The sequence below is a fragment of the Echinops telfairi genome, unplaced genomic scaffold, assembly GCF_000313985.2.
Source record: "Echinops telfairi isolate 266 unplaced genomic scaffold, ASM31398v2 ScPeMD7_3533;HRSCAF=4204_0, whole genome shotgun sequence".
Taxonomy (NCBI): domain Eukaryota; kingdom Metazoa; phylum Chordata; class Mammalia; order Afrosoricida; family Tenrecidae; genus Echinops; species Echinops telfairi.
Window position 1 is genome coordinate 84,411,468 of NW_022107431.1, and position 22,783 is coordinate 84,434,250.

Genomic DNA, 22,783 nt, shown 5'->3' on the forward strand with positions numbered 1-22,783 from the left:
GTCCCACATGCTGGAAGATAAACAAGGGGCCATCTAACTGAGAAACAACAAAGCCCACATGGAAGAAGCACACCAGCCTGTAAGATGACAAGGCGTAGAATAGTTTTAAGGGTGCTTTACATATGGAATTTTCTTTAAATGAGGGGTATATTGTAGAGTTCCAAAGAATGCTAACACATATCTGTGTCTTTTATTTTTCAAAAATAGTTTTAATCTTACTTAATATGCATTTTACATACACAGAAAGTATAGAGCAAAAAATAGTATGCAAAAAGTATAGAGGAAAAAGTCACACACTCTTCTGGTCTTATAATTCATTTAAAATTTTTTATTTTTTAAAATGGTTTTATTGGCATGTACTTCACATATCATACAATTTAATCATTCAATTAAGCATATTTGAATGCATTCAATGATTGCATATTTATGCAATCATCCCACAATTAATTTTAGAACATTTTCTTTTCGTACTTGTTGTTAGCTCACCATCCCCACCCATCTCCATGATACCCTACCATGCCCCTAGCAATTTTCAACCCAATAGATTGCCTCTGTAGATCTACCTATCCTGGATTTCATATACAGAAAAACATACAAAACACAGACAGGAGGCATCAAACAAAAAACAACAATGACTAGATAAAATATAGAAAAACCTCCATCAAAAAGAGGCCTTATACTTCTCCCCCCCCAATAGTTTTATTGAAATATAATTCACATATCATGCACTTCCATAGTTCAGAGGTATTTAAAAAGAGTTGCATATACATCACCACAATCAGTTCTAGAACACTCTCCCTTCTTCTCATATTCATTTATTTGCTCCTAGCTTCCATCCAACTCCCCTTTGCTCCCCATATTCCTGATAAGTCATCACACCAACTACTGTCTGTATGCAAATATTTTAAAATACCATGCAACTATGGAACAGTTTCTCAGCCCTTCTACATTTCTTAATTGTGTTGTCTCCAGGGTTTACTAGTTGAATTTTCTTAGTTTTCAGTTTTTAGTTTAATCTGCATCTTATTGAGTAGGTATAATGTTGAACTTCTTTTAATATGTTTATTTTGGCTTTTTGAATTTCATCTTTTTCATATTCTATTGAGTTTTCCTATTTATTCTGAATACGAATCCTCTGTTTCTTATATGTATTGTAAATAAATCTCCTAAGCCTATAGCTTTTGTTGCTTTTTAAAATTTAATTGTTTCATGGTTTCTTTGTGCAGGAGTTTATATTTTTAGATAATATAATATTTATCAATATTCTCTTAGTCTTTCTCAGAATTACCTTGGCTACTTTTATAAATAAAAGAATTAACTTTATAAGTTTGTTCCAAAGTTTTGATGGCATTTTAATTAGAAAAGAAATGAGTTCATAGAATCCTTTGGAGGAAAATTGACATCTTTGTGATGTGAGCTATCTTCATTCATAATATAACATAGCTGTTCATTTGCTTAGATCTTTATGTTTTTGGAGAAATACGATAATTTTTGAGGACCTTGTTCATCAACTAATTTTCTATGTGCCTTGGTACTTCTAGTTCCTGTTTTTGGTAATAGGACTAAAACCTTTTTTTTTCTTTCACATGCTCTGACTATAAAAGTACTTCTTTTTCATATCTTTTGGACTCTGATTTCAGTGGTGAATAGATAGAATGTTAGAACACATCATTGTCCTTTCCCCCCTTCGTTTTAGAGACTGTTGTTCACATTTCATTACTGTATGATGCTTGCTGTATGTTTTTTGAAGATACCCTTTGTCAAGGAAGAACTCCAACCTTGTTGAGAATCACAAAAAGTAATAAGACTCTAAAGGATGCGCAGCAAGCAGCTAGAGTAGTCACAGCTCCATAGATGCTGAAGGCAGATAGTGAGACTCACTGTCAGACCAAGGCAGGTTGTGATTCACAGCACAGCAAACAGCACAAGTGGCAGCATGGCAGGGCCATTCCCTGACCCACGTCCCACGGTGTGGTGTGGTGAGCCCGGGTGTCACAGCTGAGGAACCCAGTGCTCAGCACCTTCTATAGCAAATAAAAACAACCCAACCCTGCTCTGCTGCGGAAGGAGCTGCGGTCATACTATGATTGCCTTCACCTGCTGGACTCTCTTCTGCCGTGTGGTCAGGCCTTGCAGTTTGGCAGACTCAGAAAGGCCATGTAAGGGTGTTTAAGATCCATGGGAGACTGCCTGTCCTAAGAAGGCTTTCCTATCAAGTCTTAGTTTCTGAAGAGATTAATAGAAAAAGAGAAGATGTAGGTTTGTACATAGCAAAAAAAAATGGCATTGGAATTTTGTTGGTAATTGTTTTTAAATGTACAATTGAGTGACATTAATTACATTCACCAGCCTATATAACTATCACCACTATACTATTTTTCTCCAAAAGTTTTTCATCACTCCAAATAAAAAGTCAGTACCCCTTGTGAGGGTAAGTAAAAAAGGATTGCTACAAAATCATAAACATCTTTATTAAAGAAAAATACCAAAATGTTGTTTTTCAACCTATCTTGTAGGTTGGTTTATACACTTCAGAAGCTGGTCTTTCCATCTCTGAATCCTTCCTTGAGGAGTCCTGAGGGTGCAGGGAGCTATGCGCTGAACTATTAACCACAACGTCGGGGGTGGAAGCCCACCAGCTGATCTGAGGGAGAAAGACAAGGCTTTCTTTCCTTGAGGAATTACAGTCCAGGAACCCACCGGGACATGCTTCTTGTCCTGCAGGGTCTCTGCAGCCGGAACTGACTCGAGGGCAGTGACTTTGGAGCTTAGGATCTTTCTCCAAAGATTTCTGCCCTCTTTGGATTACGCCCGTACATGTATGAACTGGAACCCTAGTAGCAATGCTTTTTCACTTATTGTCACATCAACCCTGAAAGCAGTATTTCTTTAATTACCCATGTATGAATGTGCTTAAGTCTATAAACTATCTTCTAATTATGCTTTAGCTATATACCATTAATTTTGTCATGTAGTATTTTCATAGTTGTACAATTCCAGCTACTTTACAGTCTTAATTATGATTTCTTTTTAGACCTGCTAATAATTTATAAGTCAGACAATAAAGATCCAAATATGTGGAATTTTTTTAAAGTGATTTTGTTTCTGCCATCACTACAGGGCTCTCATCTACTGAAGACCAGTTTTCACATTAATCTTTCAGTTTGATATAATGGTGTTACAAAAAGAATTAAAAATAAGCATCAAAACATTCCTCTAGGGTAGGGTAGAACTGCCCCCTAGAGTTTCTAAGGCTTCAGTATAGTAAGTAAACACGAGGTTGCTAACAAAAAGGGCAGCAGTTCGAATCCACCAGCAACTCCGAGGGAGAAAGATGAGGCTTTCTACTCACAATGAGTTGCAGTCACAGAAACCCACGGGGTAGTTCTACCACGTCCTATAGGGTCTCTCTGAGTCAGAGGAGCCTCGATGGCTGTTTGGTTTTAGAGTCACCCAGCTGGAGAAAGATGTGACTCCATGAAAATTCGTTTTTAAAAATCTTCAGGGAAGCAGACTGCCACACCTTTTCCCACAGGTGCCAGGTGCTTACCTACAACACACAGGACTCCTCACACAAGTACTGTAAGTCCATGCCCTCACATCTGTATGAATCGCAAGCGTTAGCTTTTATTTTTCATCAGAGGGTCTTTTTCCTCCTCTGATCCTGTTACTCCTCGGGCCATTGAGGGTGTTCTGTTTGTCATTTTGTAGAGGGGGTACCCTGTCCGTGAATGCAGTTCATAATGAGGGTATATTTCTTATGTTCTGGCTTGCATGATGCCAGCAATAGAGCTCCTTCTTTCATGGACATTCAAGCCCTAGTCCTTACACCAGGGAATCTGTTAGCTCCACAAGGAGCCAGCCAGCTTGTCCACCGCTTACTTTAACTTTGAGTTCTTCCTTTATTTGTGAGGATAGGGGCTCTTCTTTCTCCGGAGCTCAGCTATGGCTCTTAACGTAATTTGTTAAGTTTTACTGGCATTTTTTATGTTTAGTGGAGAAGGGTCTCAACCTTGGATTAGGTTCCTAGTGACTTTTCCAAATAGAATTTTTACCAAGGTTTCAATATAAACACTAAATGAATGCATAATTCACGGGAAACAAAAAAGCATCTACATTTTGCCTGCTTAACATGACATTTTTATAGTATGATCATCTATGTACTTGACTGGACCAATACTTCTGTTAGACTAAGTGATTTTATTTCTAACTTTTCTAAGAGGACCTACTTCTCCATCTTGACACCATGTGCACCTGGGTCAGTGAAGCAACGCCTGAAATCTCTGGCCTGCCACTCTTAGCGTGGCTGAGTGAGCCAGGCAAGCTTGGTGCTGGCACTCCTTTTGACTGCAGACTTCCTGACAGCCTGCTCTGCCAGAAAAACCAGCCCGCAGAGCAACACCCACTATTTGAGCATTGACACTTTTGATTGATTTCATCGTGGAATGCAAAGACATCCAAAGTAAAGTTTTTATGGTATGACATGAAGTCATAATATTTCAGAGCGAGATTTTCCAAATGACCTTTCTCTTTCTCTCATTTTGAATACGTGTGTGACCCTAAACACAAAGAGGACTTAGAAGTATCACCTCAGAAATTGACTCAAATAAGACCAAAATCAAGTAGGTGTTTAGGGGCTATGGGTTGGGTGTTTTCCAAGAACTTCATTCAGTTCATGACCTTCAACACAATCTTCCTATAATCCTTCGCTTTGGGCCCTGAGCTACAGGTGAGGGTGTGGCGCATACTCCAAGAGCCCAGGGCTCAGCAGCCAGGGCATCATGCCCAGATGGGGATGGCATAGGGTCAGGGGAAGGCTACCTACCACTCTGCCTGCCTCTGTGAAACCAGCAGGGTGTATCTCCACTCACTCTGTGACCACTGAGTGGTTGTCTCTGCATTTGGAACAATTTCTGACAAAGGAGTAACAAGATAAATTGTCAGACTCCAGGAAATGTGGTGTTTTTATGTTTTGCTGATAAAAATGTAGATTTGAGCTGTTCCATCCCTGGTCCCAGGAAGCCTTTGGATACTGGCCATCTTCCTGTCCATTCTTTATGGCCCCAGGTTCTCTGACATGCTGTGTCATCATGAGAGTTATTCAGCTCATAGTTTATCACAAGCACAAAAATATTGCATCTCACTGAGGTATAACACCCAACCATTTTTCTTTCTTAATCCACCAGGAAGTCTCGAAGTAAAATGTATAAATTGAACCCTTGCTCACCCTCCGTACTTTTGAAAGTCCTCAGCCTAATAGCGAAGGGCACACTGAGCTGCGAACAGAACAACCTCCACAGAAACAAACCCAGCAAACCCACAACCAGTGACTTCAGAAGCTGATGGCTAAGCATCTATTTCTTATCTATAGGAAACCTATTCTTTTGGGCACTAGCGTAGCTCCCAAACATCCAGACTTCTGTTAGTCGTCCTTCTTTGATCACTAACAAAACCACAACCGAACCGAACTCACTGCCGTCAGTTGATGCTGCTTCATAGTGACCCTATAGGACAGGGTAGAACTGTCCCTTTGAGTTTCTGAGACTGCAACTCATTATGAGAGTAGAAAGCCTGTCCTTCACCCTCAGTGGAGCCCTGGTGGCCTAGTGGTTACACACTGGGCTGCCAACTGCCAACTGCAAGGCCAGCAGTTCAAAACTGCCGGTTGCTCCGAGGGAGAAAGATGAGACTTTCGACACCCCAGTTCTGCCCTGCCCCTGTAGCGTGGCCAAGAGTCAGAATGCACTTGATGGCAGTGAGTTTGGTGTTTAGGTTTTTCTCCCATAGAGATCCTGGTGGCTTCAGACTGCGGGTCACAGCGCCATTTATAACCACTACACCAACCAGGGAGCTGAGCCATCTTGAAATTTTGTCATTTATCTACTTACCTCACTTTTTAGTGGCCGGAATGTGTTCTTTCAGAGCGAAACCTTCTCTTAAGTGAAGTCGTTCTCCTTTGCCTTGTTTTATCTTAATTTCTGTATCTCTATCACAAGTCCTATAATACTTTCTTGCATTGTCTCTGTATCAGCCTTGCTACAAGAACATCAGCTCTTTAAAAGTTCCTTCTGTCCACTTGTCATCAAGTTGTTGATGCTGATGCCCATGTGTTTCACAGTAAAACCAGTTAGAGTTTTCTGGGGCTGATTTTCCAGAATTTGATGGCCACCTCTTTCTTGTAAGCCTACTCTGGGTGGATTCAAACTGACAACCTCTGGGTTAGTAGCTTCATTTGTTAACTGTTTCTGCCCTTAAAGTCTAGTGTCTATCTCCCCACTGGTCATAAAGCTCAGCAGACAGACTTGGAATTATGTATGTTTTTGTTTTGCTAGTTATCTTTATTTTGTTTTCTCTGTTTATTTAATCTTTTGTTTGGCCTCTGTTATTGTTGGTTTGCCTACTTATATAAGATAGGCATGGGGTGCATGATCTTGGATTTATGGCAGGTTCAGCCCCATGGGCCTCTCGTTGTGTCCCATGCCAGAGCAAACTGTAGCCCTGAACCATTACCTTGCCTCATAGCCTTTAGGCTTCTGGCACTGAAGCGGGTTGCACAGTGTGGGCTGGGGGTCTGGCCTGGACAGAGACCTATTAGACCATCCTTGTGAACACTAAGCCTCGTTTTCAATTAATCTTGCTTAGTCAGCTGAGAACAGCATGGGTACCATCAAAGGGCGGAGGGTCTCCGGACACAGTGCTTCCTCCCTTGCCGTGAGCTCCACGTGGTGTCTGATGAGCTTTTCTGTCCCCCTGGCCAAAAAAAGAAGGAAAAAAAAAGATAGGCATGGGAAGCAAGCTTGATGAGAAAGCAATGGGATTGATGGTTCTGGAGGGTCTTGGGGGGAGAGGAGGCAGTGAGTAAAAACACCATAGACAGGCTAACAACTAGGAAATTAAAACCAACAATGAGGAGAACATAGAGATCCTGGGGGTGTTGGAGCAACAGCATTCTAGCTGAGAGGAATTACTAAGAGGCAGAGGAAGGGCGAGTGTGATGGTGGAGCAGGAGGAAGGTAAAAGGAGATGGAGGAAAGCTCTAGGAAGTAAAGCTATGGATAGAGGTAAAAGTATAGGTGTGTACATATGTAAATACATTAATTCATAAAAACAGAGGTATTGGCCTATGTACATATATTTATAGGGCAATACACTGAGGCAGTGAATGGACTTCGGGTCTCTCTGCTCATGCCCTCCCTCAATGCAAGAACACTTTGTTCTAACAATCTGACGTTCTGTGATGCTCACCCTCCGAGCACAATTGCTGAAGACAAAATGGGTGCATAAGCAAATGGGGTGAAGAAAGCTGATGGTGCCCGGCTATCAAAAGATACAGTGTCTGGGGTCTTAAAGGCTTGAAGTTAAAGAAGCGGCCATCTAGCAGAGAAGCAACAAGCCCACATGGAAGAAGCACACCAGCCTGTGCGATCGTGAGGTGGATCATGAGGTGTCAATGGGATTGGGTAGCAGGCATCAGAAGACCCCAAACAAACAAACAAACAAATTGAAAAAACAAACAAACAAACAAACAATATATTGTTGAGGATGAAGGGGGTTTGTGACAGGAGACCCAAAGTCCATCTGTAGACAATGGGATATCCCCTCACAGAAGGGTCACAAGGGAGGGATGAGTCAACCTGGGTGCAATATAGCACCAATATTTCGCTGGTTCTTTGATGTTTCTTCATCCTCCCACTATCATGACCCAAGTCCTGCCTTTCACTTTGAGCTAGACTGGAGCATGTGCACAAGTACAGATAAGAAGTAAGATATCAGGACACATGGAATCTAGGAACAGCAATGGGAGTAGTGATACCAGGAGGGTTGGGGGAAGGTGGGGGAGAGAAAGGGAGGAAGAAGGAGCCAATTGAAGTGATCGACACAATCACCACCACCACCCCACCCTAGGGGGTGATGAACAACAGAAACCATGGGGCAAGGGAGACAGTGGTTGGGTAAGATATGAAAATAATAATAATTTATAATTTACCAAGGGTCACAAGGATGTGGGGGAAGGGAGGGAAAAAAGAGGAGTTGATACTAAAGGCTTACTAGAAAGTAAATGTTTAGAAAATAATGATGGCAACATATGTACAAATATGTTTGGTATAATTGATCATTATAAGAGCCCCCAATAAAATGATCTTTTAATAATAAAAAGTCATGTCATTTCTGTATCCCTCGTGTCTACTGCAGTGTGTGGAGCAGAGCGCAGCTTTCAGAACTCTGATCAGTGAATTAGTCCTTGGGTGGAACGTGCAGCATTTCCTCTTGCATTACTTATTCTGTTAAGATCTGTAGTTCGCCTTTTCAGTGAGCCTCTACTTTTCCATTGAACCTTCTGAGTGAGCAACTTGTCCAGAGGACCAGCTTCTTCGTCATGATGGAGACATGCAACACATATAAGGGAACTTCAAAAAGTTCGGCAAAAAATAGAATTCAAAGACAATGGAATTTCCCATGAACTTTTTGAAGGCCTTCTTATCTATGAATACTTAGGGATGCCCAATGTAATCCCAACTGGAGTCTGTATATTCCAAAAGTAACTAAAAGAGCCCGAGGAATCACCTTGCAATTCCTAACAAAGACTCTTCACCTCCAAAAAGCCTTTGGTCAGCGTTTTGATTGTTTTGTATGTAGTCAGTTTTCATAAGGTGCGTAAAACAGATTTCCATTTTTCACCCCTTAGTTGTCTAATGCATTTTGCTACACATGTTCATTTGCCCTTCAAATTTTCCAGATCAACCAAGAACTCACTACTACCTTCCACCATCGCTGGTGCCCTGGATGTGTCTCAGTCATTAAGCATCTAGGGCTTTAAAAAGTTAAGTTCACATCTCTGTTAGATGGTTTTGAATTTGAAAAGAGTATCTAACTCTGGCTGTTTCTATGCTATTGACCTAGAAAATGCTTTGAAGGTCATCTGGGCCCAGAGGAGTCACCTTGGTATTTCATTCCTTTCATTCTAGGATTTGGAAAGGGATTTTATGCATGAGAACTTCAGACTAGGTTTTCCAAATCTACCATTTCAGACTTTTTTATTATCATGTAAGTCGTGGTATTTGCAATCGCCTCATATGCATGTGAAAGCTGGACGTGGAATAAGGAAGACTGAAGAAGAAGCGATGCGTTTGAGTTGCAGTGCTGGAGAAGACCAGTGAGAGTACCACAGCCGCCAGAAGAACAAACAAGCCTGCTTGGAAGAAGTATGATCAGAGTGCTCCTAAGAGCCAAGGATGGCAAAACTTTGTCTGACACACATTGGATATGTTGTCAGGAGAGATCAGATCCTGGAGAAGGACACCATGCTTGGTAAAGCAGAGGGACAAGGAAAAGAGGAAGGCCCTCAACAACATGGATTGACACCGTGACTGAAGCAATGAACTCAAGCATAGGAACAATTGTGAGGATGGCGAACACAGGGCAGTGTTTCCTTATACATGTGGTTACTATAGGATTCGTTATGTTTGAGTCCATTGTTGTAGCTACTGTGTCAATCCATCTCTTGGAGGGTCTTTCGGTGTTTTACCAAGCTTGATGCCCTTATCAGGTCTCTCCTGATAACACATCAAAGTACGTGAAGCAAAGCCCTGCCACCATCACTTCCAAGGACCGTTCTGGCTGTGCTTCTTTCAAGATAACTTGTTTGTTAGTCTGGCAGTCTATGGTGCTTTAATCACCCGTGATAGCATTACCTTTCTGTCTTCTGGATGATCCTTTGAACACCCAGTAAATGGTAGGGGCATGACAAGGTGGATGTTCCTGAGAGAGTAATACCTAAGCCCTTGGTCTGTGGCCGAAAGAAGAGTGAATATTAGCTGACAGGGTGATTGTGGACTCGGTGGGGGAAGTTGAGTACTGTGTAGGCAGCATAATAACATGCTGGGAACATCCCCCACTGGGAGTGAGGGCCACGCTGTGTTCACAGTGTAGAAGACCACTCTGTGAAGACAGGAAACTCTTCTTTTCTTCATGATGCTTTGTCTTGCATTGTTACAGTGTGTGTTTGTCACCAAAAGATGTTTGTTCACAAGCAAGGGATGAGCCAGCCAGGGCACAGTATAGTAACAATGAAGCATACAACATTTCTCGAGTTTTTAGTGCTTCCCCACCCCTCACCCCAACTATCATGACCCCAGTTCTGCCTTACAAACTGGGCTAGGCTGGAGCATGTACACTGATACAGGTAAGAGCTCTCAACACACAGAATCCAGGATAGATAAACCCTTCAGAACCAATAATGAGAGTAGTGATAGCAGGAGGGTAGGGGGAAAGTGGAGTGAGAAAGGGGAAACGGATCACAATGATTGACATATAACCCCCCACCCAGGGAAACAAACAACAGAAATGTGGGTGAAGGAAGACAGCAGGCCACGTAAGATTTGAAAGCAATAATAATTTGTAATTTATCAAGGGTTCACTGGGTGGGGAGTGAGGGCGTGGAGAGGAGCTGAATCCAAGGTGATCTAAGATCTTTCAAAGCATACTGACTTAAGAAACAATAGGCAAAGCAGAAATCTCAAGAGGTGCTAAAGATTTGACCAGGAGAACTCATCACAGGATGTCACGTGTGGGAAGGATGGTCAGAAGTGTCAAGACCCAAGTTGGCTTGCTCCAGCTCAGCGAGGAGTCCTCTCAGAGGACCAGTGGCAGCTTTCCGCCTCCCTTTCACAACAGCCGGGGAGGCTTGGAGGTGATGTTATCGTGGTGATGTTATCGCCAATTTAGGAATCTGGAAACGGAAACCCGAGAGATTCCACGGCTTGTGCAAGGCTCCACAGCTAATAAAAGGACAGACCAGGGCTGGATCCCAGCACGCCTTATCCTGACTCTGGTGATCTTTCCACTACACTGCACTGAGTCATATTTCAATATTCATTTTTTAATATGCATTAACAATCATTAGGATTATAAAGTGACAACACAGCCCTTTGCCATTTCTGTGCTAGAAGTAGAAGCATTCTTGCGAACACCATTCAAGCTGTTTGATATTAAAACTTTAAGTTGAGGTGCATAGAATTTCTTCCCCCTCCCCGAAATCTATAGAATTTAAATTGTGCTCATAAAAATGAACAATTATATCTAACCTTAAAGCCTCATTCCTATAATCTCTTCTTTGATATCTTGATGGAAGAGTGGGAGAGGGAACCAGGAAATATAAGGATCATAAAAATGCAATGGTAGAAGTCCCTAGGGTACTGATGCTAATCTGAAGAGCTAGGTAAACATGATCATGGATGAAATGTGGTTAATAAATAATGTAGAGAGACCAGATGGCTGTGGGGTGTGTGGGTGTGTGTGTGTGTGTGAGAGAGAGAGAGAGAAAGAGAGAGAGAGAGAGAGAGAGAGAGAATAAACTCAGTTTGAAATAGGTATTCTACCAAAACCTTCCCATCTTTTAGAGGAAATTGATTTTTAAAAAAAGATCATAGGACACTTGGGGTCATAGCAAAATGCTCAATTAAGATTGACCTTTTTATCAGGGACACTTGTTTTATATGAACTGGTATTTAATCAGCTTGCTTTCCATGGGCGGCCTATATGTGCTCTGGGGTGGGAGTATACCTGTGAGGCAGTTTAACACTGTTCCCTGGTATTGTAGTGATTTGCAGGGTCGGTAGCTGGAAACCACCAGCAGGTCCGAGGGAGAAAGAATGGGCTCTCTGCTCCTGTAAACAGTTACAGTCTTGGAAACCTACAGCGGGTTCGCTATGCGTTAGCATTGATTCGATGGCAGTGGGTTTGATTTGGGCTTCATGAAGACTTCACAGTGGTTATGCTTGCTCAGTTTCTTAGCTCAGGTCTTAGACCACCACCCGTCTATGCACCATGTGCATAGGCCTCCACATAGACTTACAGTTTGGGGGCACTTATTGTGAATTGTTCTGTTATCATAGCTTTCTCTGCATCTTGCCCTTGAGTCTGTGGAGGAAATTCTTCTAGGCCTTCTCCACAGGCTTTTCAGCCCGCCTGTGTATGTAGGAAGTTCACTTCACTTTTCCTGCACACCTGGTGCCAGAGGCACTTTACAGACAGTGTTAAGGAGGGTTTTTAGCTCCGTAGCTCCCTTGACCACGCCAGTAGGAAAACCAAGAATCTCGAGAGATGCTAGGAATGTGTCGAAGGGAGCTGATCACAGAACAGCAAGTGTGGGCAGCTCCAACACTGCTTGGGCTGAGGGATGTGTCTCCGTAACTTTTCTTGAACTTCAACATTATCCTTCTTTCTTTTGAGCATAAACCCCTCCCCTCCAACTCACTATCATCGAGTCTATGCTGACTCATAGCACCCTCCCTGTGGGTTTCTGAGACTAACTCTTTATGGGAGTAGAAAGCCCAGTATTTCTCCCGAGGAGGGACTGGTGGCTTCTAACTGCCGACCATGAGGACCGCCACCCATCGCATAACCTCTGCACCACCAGGCCTCCTGCTTTGGGGCAGAGTTGTGCATTTTTAATATTTCATTTAGGTTATTAATCTATTTAAAGTGGGAGTAAAGGGTCTTCTTGAATTTCCTCAGATTTACTCATTGAAACATCACCTCATACTGTAAAATTGGACCTTTTAAGGTAAAGCTATGTTATTAAATTACGGTTTTGTCAACTAGATAAAACAGTGGTTTGGATTGCTGTGGATTGTTATTGATGGGTGTGGTGCATGTTGTTGCTAGGCTGTGATGTCTAGATTTATTCGCTATTGAAAGAATACAAGTTCCACCATTATGATTAGGGACATGTTTACATTGGCTTCACACAAGCTATAAAATAATAAAGCAAAGAAAATATGACACAGATTATCATTTCCATGTTTCACTCTCACTTCGTCAGATCTTTGTGCTTCATCTATGGCAAGATTTTGACCAGCAAGCAGCACATGAAGCCAACATAGATGAAGCAGTACCATAGGAACACCTCTATCAGTACATCGAACATTTGTGTGTCTTTCACGGTTTTCAGTGCAAACACAGAAATCCAAGTCATATTCCTTACACGAAAGAGGAGAAAGAAGAACAGGATCAGGAGATGAGCTTTTATTGATTCACACGCCTGAAAAGTACGAGGTCTTCCTGGTGTCGGAATGCTGGGTCCAGAGACTTAAGCCATGTCCTCATCTCCTGACTCTGTTTTCCTCTGTAGGGCTATCTTCTCTCCCTGCCATGAGCTCGCCCTCTGGAATATAGGCTTAAGTCCCCTCCATGAGAGTTTACTGTGTTTCAATAAAATATTTGGAGTTGTCTCTCATTGTCTGGTGAAAGTTATACATTTATGCTTATGAAATCATTAATATTTCTCCTCTCTGGTGAGCTACCATGCCAACTCCCTGTGACTGGGCATTGGGTCTGTGTCAGTAGAACCACACAACCTGAGAGTGGGGAAGGTGCTTCCCCAAAGAGAAACCAATGTGCTCTAAGACAAGAGAATGAAATGCTGGGCCAGTAAAAGCAAACCACTGTCTGCTACATATAGAGCAGGTTATTGTAATGAGAAGAAAGTCAACTTAAAAAGGATTGAACTTTACCAAAGTTTGGATTTACCACATCACAAAACCCTTGTGTTTAAGCACCTGGAAAGCTACTTACTGCACTACTGAGTAGTACAAGCCATACAGAGTTTGTGATGGTGAAGCCAACATCAGAAGGGTACTGGTTCAATGCATGTAACAGAAAGCAAATTGTGCTAGAGTTTGTTTTATCATATTTACTCAAGGTTTGTCCATATTTCTTCTACTATTTCAAAGTAGATTTTGGAGAAATTGCTAATTATCTCATTTCCTTGGGCATCCAATTGAATGAAATTATGGTTACCTCTCAGTGCAACAAGTTCCTGGTTTCCTTCCATCCTGTATGTACTGTTTGACCTGATAGCAAGCTCTGTTTTGTCAATCCCTTTTATGCTTCAAAGGTTCCTATAATGCTTCAAGTCTTCAAATAGTGAAAAGTTTATTGCTAGCACATTTTGATAGTCTGAGGACCGATGGGTTCCTTTGGTGTTAGGCGTCGTTTGTTTCTTTGGTGAGGAAGAAAGTCCACAAACTCGGATGTCTCTCTGATGTCTTTATTGGTGGGGATTGCCACGTGAGGTAGTTAGTTTATTGTGCCAACCTGGCTGATAAACACATGTGGGGTTAATTGAAGGGTGGAGGGATAAATGGTTCGGTGAGCCTCGCCTTTCAAGTTCTTGGGTCTCCTGCTTGGACCAGGGTGCAGCTGCCTTAGTCAGTTCCCTCTGTTAGCTGCCAAGGCTTACTTCCTGCAAGACATCCTTGAGGAGAAGCCGCATGGACCTACCCCGATGCAGCCCTGGGTGCTGGAGCAGCCGTGTGGAGACCCCTGCCAGTGCTGAGATGCTTACACGTTCACTGACTCGGCTTTTCTCCTGCAGTCGGTGTCATTGCGTCTGTTTTGTGAGATGGAGGAGGACTTTGTGGATTGGTGTCGGACATTTGGGTTAATGTTGGACTTGTGGGCTTGGGCAATACTGGGTTGGGATGTTTTCTTGATGTGCACTTACTCTTTATATAAAACTCTCTCTTATACATGAGTTTCTGTGGATTTGTTTCTCTAAAAGTACCCAGACTAACATACCACCAACAGGCTCAGCCAGTAGCCCAGAGAAATCCCTGTCTACTGCTTCCAACCCCTTCAGAGGTCGATCTAGGAATTACCTATTTTTCCCCCCAGAAGTTTTGCTAAGAATTAGAAGCAAGTCTTTCTACTATACAGAGGGTCACCGGCTCTTCAAGGCAGGTTTGAAATGCTTAATTGGCTTTCTCCACAGTTTCACTTTCTTTTCAAAGATAAGGAAAGCCCCACACAGAACAGGTTGACAGGGAGCAGTACATGTGTAGCCTGGTTTAACCTGGTGTATATTATTGGCTTTATCAAGGATGTGAGGCTTCAGAACCGTACAGTCAGTGTTAAAGGTGCTGCCACGGACCAGATAGAAACATGGTCAGAGTAGGTGTGGTTTTTAAGCTATCCTGGCAGAGGAAATTGGAGACACACAATTCTGTCTTTTCAGTGCTGGAGGGTGTGTTCGAGTAGACTTTTATCACTTTCTCGGCAGACAGAAACCACCTGGAGACATTTTAGAACTCCCTTGAAGGGAACTTTTCAATGCATGGTTTTAAAATGGAAAGTGGATATGTAATCCCTTTCTTTGTGATACAGACAACAGCAGTGACATAGACCTTGCAAAAGATGACTTTATTGATTGAGGATAAAAGAAATAAGGCAAGTTCATTCAACTGGCAGGATTAAAAAAATCCTAATCTTCTTTGATGTAAGTCTTTCTTTACCTGTCAAAGTTAGAGATGGGAATGCAGATTTTACTTGTTCATACAACCATTATTGGTTTTCAGATATAGAAACCATTAATGTAACAAACTAAATGACATTGATTGAATGTTAAAGACCAACTTATGTCAAAAAAGTTTTTTTTTTAAAAGATGTCAAAGATCATCTCATGATTTTAATATCTTACTCAAGCTAAGCATTATTTCAGTAAGGTGTTTGTTTAAACATTTTCAAGTTATTTTTTTCTGGAAGTGGTCATTACTGTTCATAAATGGATGGACTAATTCCATATAAAAGGGCCTTTGAACAAGCTATTTACAGAAATCTTCAGTGGTTTTTCTCCACCTCTGTCCTCAAGGTTGCGCCAGGGAAGAGGCACTGGAGGAAGTGATGCAAGAATCTTTCTGCTTAGTGGTACAATTTGACTGTCCTGTCTTAGCCTCTGCGTATGGCAGGTAGTCTGACTCTCTCCTGAGGGTTTTGCAGATACTTTGGTTCCCACCTGCAGCATTCCCTGGCATCGCCTATGATGTGACTCTCCACATAAGATCCCCTCTCTGAGCTCTGCCCCTGACAGCCCACCCTACAGGCAATTATTGCTGATTTCCTCTTTTTCAAGCAGGTACTCATCTTAGGGGACCCTATTTAAAACAACTAACTTCTTGAGGTGTGCCATGCCCATCTGTCCCAAGGGAAACGCTTATAAACTTACTATAGACTGCCCCCTCCTTTGTCCCTTTTCTTGACCTGCCTATCTATAGTGTCCCCAATACTACTTCAGGGTTGTCTTGGGAAGGAGCCAGCATTGTTCCCTGTGCCCATGGATGTCCCCAAACTCCAGGGCCTACAGGTCAAACATCCCCCAGAACACTCCCACTGTGGGTCCATGACAGTTCCAGGGCCCAAATTCTACAAGAGATATCCACAAAGGAGAAAGTATATCTTCCTTTTTTTTTTTCTCAGACTTCCCGCACTTGGTTTGCTGAAGGAGAGGAGATACTGTACTCTCTCTTCCCACATTGTGGGGAGGGCAGCAGTGAGGAGGGAGAGTATATCCAAGCCCAGATTTTATTTTGATGATGTGCTTCAACCTCTTTTCGAATTTCTAGTCTTATTTTATATCAACCTGAACTGATAGACAACATCATGATAAACGGATAAAAGATGGACGTTCTCAAGAATTTCATTTGACTTGGATCCACAACCAACCCTCCTGAAAACATCAATCAAGAAACCAAAGGGCATATCATATCAGGCAAATCTGCACAAGACCTCTTTAAGTGTTGAAGAGTAAGATGTCTCTTTGAGGACAAAGGTCACCTGACCCAGCCATGGCATTTTCAATCCCGTCATATGCACGTGAAAGCCAGACAGTGAATAAGGAAGACCACGGAAGAATTTATGCCTTTAAATGATGGTGTTGGCAAAGAATCTTGACTGTGCCATGGACTGCCAGGAGACGGAACAAAGTCTGTCTTGGAGGAAGCACAGCCAGAGACACCTGTCCTTGGCAAAGACTTCATGCTTGTCAAATATAAGAAAGAAGGAGACCTGCAAGGATTGGAATGACACGGGGGCTACAACACTGGGCTCAAACCATCAAGTCGGGTCTACCCTTAATCCAAATCATAATGATGTAGAATTATGTCTATAAAGTCATTGATCTTACTAATGTTCTCTGGACTACTCTGCAGTTCTCCCTCAGTCTAGCAAACCAGAAACCTCTCGCATCAGCTTACTACAAGAGATGAGACCATGCAGAATTTCCTCCCCGATGGATCAGACTAAGTAGTGTAGTAAGTTTCTTAATTTCACATATTGAAGTAAATGAGCATGAGAGCTAAGTTTGAGACATTAAGGGCTTCTGGCCTTCTTAAGAGAGAGCTGTGTATATGAGCGTTAAGTGGACCCCCCTGCAAATATGGTTCTAGCCTTTGACCTGTTAGTCTGTGGGCAGTGATCTCAAACTTCCCTTGGTTTCAAGTTCCTGTTCTCACCTTATCCAGGATTAGGATCCACTTTTAGATTTAGATTAAGCTTGCTTTCAATGTTATGAGCCTGAATGTGATTAATTTTTCCTGACATCTTATTAGAGATGGTAACTCCTTTTTTTGCCCCACTACAGCTTATTTATTTTAAGGTGTTACAAAAAGTTTGTACAAGAATTCTATTGCCTTTTTTTCCACGAGCATTTTGAAGCTTCCTTGCACATATTTATTTTCTGGCTCCCAAGCCCTTTGACAATGTGCCTTTTTAGATTTATCTCTCTTAGCAGTTGGTGAATTCTTGGGGCAGAGGGCCTTAATGTTTCCCTGATGACTTAGGGCATTTTTCATTTTGTTTTTGAACATCACCATTTCTACCTGGCCACCCTTAATAGCCTACTCATCTCCTTAGATGAGTTGGCCCCACTGATCTCTTGGAGTCTGTTATGTGTTGTCTGCCAGAACTCTGAATGACAACTGGGTTGTACTTTTAACACTTGTGAATGTTCTATTAAGGAATGCATAATGATCAAACTGATAGATTTTTCCCTTTTCCCTCCAGAATCTTTTACTCCAGTGATTAAGAAATGTTTGATTTGGTACACTACCCCCATCTCTGTGGCCAAGTCTAATAATCTCTTTTGTGAATGAGTCATGTTTCTGGATAGAAAAAACTTTTAGGAATTAAAATTTTAATTACTTCAGTGTAATAATGATAATGAGCATATATTATCTGAATGAGTGTGAAGAGGTATCACTGTAGCTTTGATTTGCATTTTCATAGAGGCTAATGCTATATATTGACCATTTGCATATTATCTTTGGAGAAAGTCTAATTTCTTTGTCCATTTTTAAATGGAATTCTTAGTGTTTTGTTTTGGGATTTAAGAATTCTTAAAAAAAGAATTCTTTGTACATTTTAGATAATTTTTTTTCTGATGTATATGTTTTAACCATTCTACGGACTGTAGGTTTTCACTTCCTGGAAGCATAGTGACCTCTAACCACAAGATCACCAGTTCAAAACCACTAGCTGATCTGTGGGAGAAAGTTAAGGTTTTCTACTCCTATAAAGAGTTACAGTTTCAGAAATCCACAGGGACAGTTCTACCCTGTCCTAGAGGGTCGCTGTGAGTCAGCATTGACTCCATTGTAGTTTTTGGTTTGGTGGGTGTAGTTCCTGAGGTCACTCTGAGTTGGAATTGACTGGGGAGTGAGTTTGGTTTGGTGAGTGTAGTTCCTAAGGACCCCTGGTGGCACAGTGAATTACTTGTTGGACTGCTAACCACGAAGCTGATGGTTTAAACTCACAGCAGCTCCTGAGAAGAAAGAGGAGGCAGTCTACTTCTATAAAGAGTGACAGCTGTGGAGGCCTATGAGGCTGATCTACTCTGTCCCATAAAGTCAATATCAGGTGGAATCCCCTCAACTTCAGTGGGTTTTGGCAGTCCAGTTCCTGGCACCAAAGACTCTTAATAGACCCCTATAGGACCAGTGGTGTGAGTGGTGAAACAGGGAGGGTAGAGGGAGAGTGGGTAGGAAAGAGGGAACCGATTACAAGGAACTATATGTGACCTCCTCCTTGGGGGACGGACAACCGAAAAGTGGGTGAAGGGAGACGTCGGACAGGGCAAGATATGACAAAATAACAATTTATAAATTATCAAGGGCTCATGAGGGAGGGTGGAGCGGGGAGGGAGGGGAAAAATGAGGACCTAATGCCGGGGGTTTAAGTGGAGAGGAAATGTTTTGAGAACAATGAGGGCAATAAACGTACAAATGCGCTTTACACAATTGATGTATGTATGGATTGTGATAAGAGTTGTATGAGCCCCTAATAAAATGACTTAAAAAACAAAGACTCTTAATAAAAATTGGTTAAATGAAAGAATGGTTGAATGGTGTCTGATGTAAGTGCAGCTCCATTTCCACATCCACTATCCGTACTCAAGTCTAAATGGGCCTAGCAGGTGAGACAGAACAGATGCTGCGCTAAACACACCAGTGAGTAGAAGATGGAGAAAAGGAGAGCAAAGAGCCTTGAGAGACCCTACTTGGAGATAGAAGGCGAGCCAGAGAACCAGGTTCCACAGATTCCTGGAGCCAGGGGAGGAAAGAATTTTGAGAATGAAATGTTCAGCAGAGTTTAAAACTTCAGTGAATTCAGGAAGAATGAAGACTGAGCAAAGACAACAAATTCAATGATTAAGAGGCCATTGGGTTTCTGCAGAAGCTTAACTTGTAAGGAGTTGAGGTGTGAAAAGATGCTAAGCAAATGTGGATCATAAATATCAGCTGTTTTTATCCAGTTTGGAATGGAAGAGAGATGTGGAAATTTGCAGTGTAATAAGCTAAGTCCCCCTTTTCTTTGTAGGTGCATGTAGGGAGGTTTGGTGGCTGAGTGTTTTTATTTCCATTTTTAAAAATTATAACTTTCTGTTAAAAATAACATGTACTTGAATAATAACTTATATAACTTGAGGAATATAAGTTTCTGAGTTGTACATGTAGAAATTGTTGAATTGATATGTACTTTGCTGTGCTTATTTTCAACAATAGCATCAAAATAGTTTTTTGAACTAAAAACTAGTACATTTATTTCCAACGACAGCATCACAATAATTTTATAAAGTAAAAATAACTTTTTAAATTATAGAAATGCAGACATTGGAGAGAAAAACAAAATTTTTTCAGAGATAATCATTCAATTATTTTCATACATTGCTAGTTTATTTTCTAGGATTTTTCCTCTATGCATTTGTGTTTTATGCTATTTTGAAAAAAAATTAGAGAATTATCCTGTGAATGTACATATGTATATATATAAAATATTCTTCATTTCTTATTCAAAATATATTGAATGGAATTAATTCCTTTGGAATTAATTCTTTCTCAACAACAAACAAATGGGCAAACAAAAAACAGTTTAAAGACTGCATAATATCCCTTTGTTTGTGGGACTAATATTTGACCATCTTCCATTTGAATTGAGTAAGTGTTATTATTATTAGTTGACTACTGTAGTGGGCTGCTAACCACAAGGTCAGCAGTTCAAAACCAACAGCCTCTCTGTGAGAAAAAGATGAGATTTTCTACTCCTGTAAAAAGTTAGTCTCCGCGAGCCAGTCAGGGTGCAGTGTAGCACCGACAAAACATACAACTTTCCTCTAGTTCTTTAATGCTTCCCACCCACTCCCATTCTCATGACCCCAATTCTGCCTTACAAATCTGGCTAGACCAGAACATGTACAGGTAAGAGCTGGAAACACAGGGAATCCAGGACAGATAAACCCCTAAGGACCAATAATGAGAGTCTTGATACTAGGAGAGTAAGGGAAGGGGGGGGACTGATCACAATGATTGACATATAGCCCCCTCCCAGGGGGATGGACAACAGAAAAGTGAGTGAAGGGAGACAGTGGTTGGCATAAGACATAAATAATAATAATTTATAAATTATTAAGGGTTTATGAGGGAGGGAGGGAGGTTGGGAGAGTGAGGGGGAATAAAAAGAGCTGATATCAAGGGCTCAAGTAGAAAGAAAATGTTTTGAAAATGAAGATGGCAACATATGTACAAATGTGTTTGACACAATGGATAGATGTATGGATTGTGATACGAGCTTTAAGAGACCCCAATAAAATGATGGGAAAAAAAAGTTAGTCTCCAAAACCCACAGGGACAGTCTGTCCTGCCCTATAGGGTCACTATGAGTCAGAATCGACTCGATGGCAGTGAGTTTGGTTGTCTATCTACTTTTAAATGCTAGAATATAGTGATTCAACTAAGTCCCAAATGGCAAGGGGGCTCAAAGACTTCTTATTTCACTTATAATACCCATTTTTCCATTTACAAGTATATGATCACTGTTTGTATGAATTGAAAAAACTGATATCACATGGACTTAATATTATTTTAGAAGAAACTAAGTGAATTTGTATATCTTTATGGTTAGACCCTTAATTAGCTATCTTGTCAGCTTTACTTTTATTAGTGTCTACAATGATATTTGTATGCATCTGTCATTGCAGTAGCCTTTAAAAGACAATTTCTCCTTTTTCAGATGCTCATGTTTCTTTTTTCCTTGCTAATCTGGCCTACAATATTCCGTTTCTTCACTCTTATTTAACAAAATAATGTAAATACTTAGAACTCCCGTGGAAACACTAGTTCTTTTTAAAAGGACATAGTTCTATAAATAGTTCTTTAAATAGTTCTATTTAAAAGTTCTTTTTAAATATTATTTGGGAGGCATCAACAAAATGATGCCTCTTTTGGGAACAGAATTATCCAGCACCTGGTGGATAGATTTTCTTTTCTTTTTTCATGAATAAAACGCACATACTACCAGTATTTCCTTCTGACACTCTGACTTTACACGTGCCTTCATTTGCTTGACCATCATATATTCATTTTAATGTTCATTAGGAATGCCACTGGAGATTCAGTGATGAAAGATAGACCCTGCCTTCAAGGGATTCTTTCCAAATAATGGAACTGAATCAACAGCATGACAGCATGTGGCTGTGCTATCAACAGGGTACCCTGGGAGCATGCAGACTAGCCGCCAAAAGCTAACCTGACTCACGTCACCACCCTTTTCACTAACTGCATTTAAGAACAGTGATGTTGTAGTGGCAATTTAGAGTAAAAGCAGGTACATTTTTAGGTCATTAGTGATAGACTAGAAACGTACTTCATAAGTATGAGTTGTTGCTGTAGATAAAATCAACAAACTCTCTGCGCTAGAAGACCATCATATGGTAATCTGCTGCCCTGAGGCAGCTACTTCTCAGTGTGCAGCAAAAATGAATTGCCCTTTTAGGGACCCCTTGATCTGAAGGAAATACTGGATTGCCCGTGGGAGTTCAACCTGACTTGAAATCGTGGAGATGAAAAGAACCTTGGCTCACCAGAGTGGTAGGTTTGATGAGTTTTATGCACAAAGCTTTCTCATAACCAATATTTTTCGCCAAAGTAACTCCTAACCACATTTCAGTAATTCAGCTTAAAGAAAACCTTTCTCAGACTAATTCTGTAGAAAAACAATGTAATCAGTAGAGCAATTTCCATGTAGAACTTTCTTTTTTCCCCATTAGTCCAAATGCCACCAGGGCTGCCTTGATTAACCACCTGTGTTAGTCCGGGTAAACTAGAGAAACAAATTCATAGAGACTCATATGTGTATAAGAAAGATGTTTATATGCAAGAGTGGTTGAATATTGAGAAAACATGCCATCCCAGTCCAGATCAAGTCCATAAGTCTGATATTAGCCCATATGATTGGCCCATAGCCAATCTATAAAGTCCTCTTCAGACTCACAAAATACATGCAATGATGCCTAATGCAGGAGGATCTCAGGCCAGTGGGTTGGAAGTCTTGTGGATCCAGTGGTGGTGTAAGCATCTCAGTGCTGACAGGGCTCTGTCTGTGACTTCTCTGGCTCCAGAGGTCTGGTTGCATCAGGGTAGGTCCATGTGGCTTCTCCAGCTCCCAGGGCGTAGCC

The 22,783-nt window shown here is 41.3% G+C and overlaps 1 protein-coding gene and 1 non-coding gene across 2 annotated transcripts in view; both read left to right on the forward strand.

The window, feature by feature from the left end:
• The window catches only part of CRYBG1 (crystallin beta-gamma domain containing 1), a 247,783-nt gene that overhangs the window by 42,494 nt on the left and 182,506 nt on the right, over positions 1–22,783 (forward strand). The gene's annotated exons all lie outside the window — the stretch shown is intronic.
• LOC115871101 lies at positions 6,424–6,559 on the forward strand. Its single transcript, XR_004047085.1, has one exon. It is a non-coding gene; the product is annotated as a small nucleolar RNA SNORA42/SNORA80 family (small nucleolar RNA).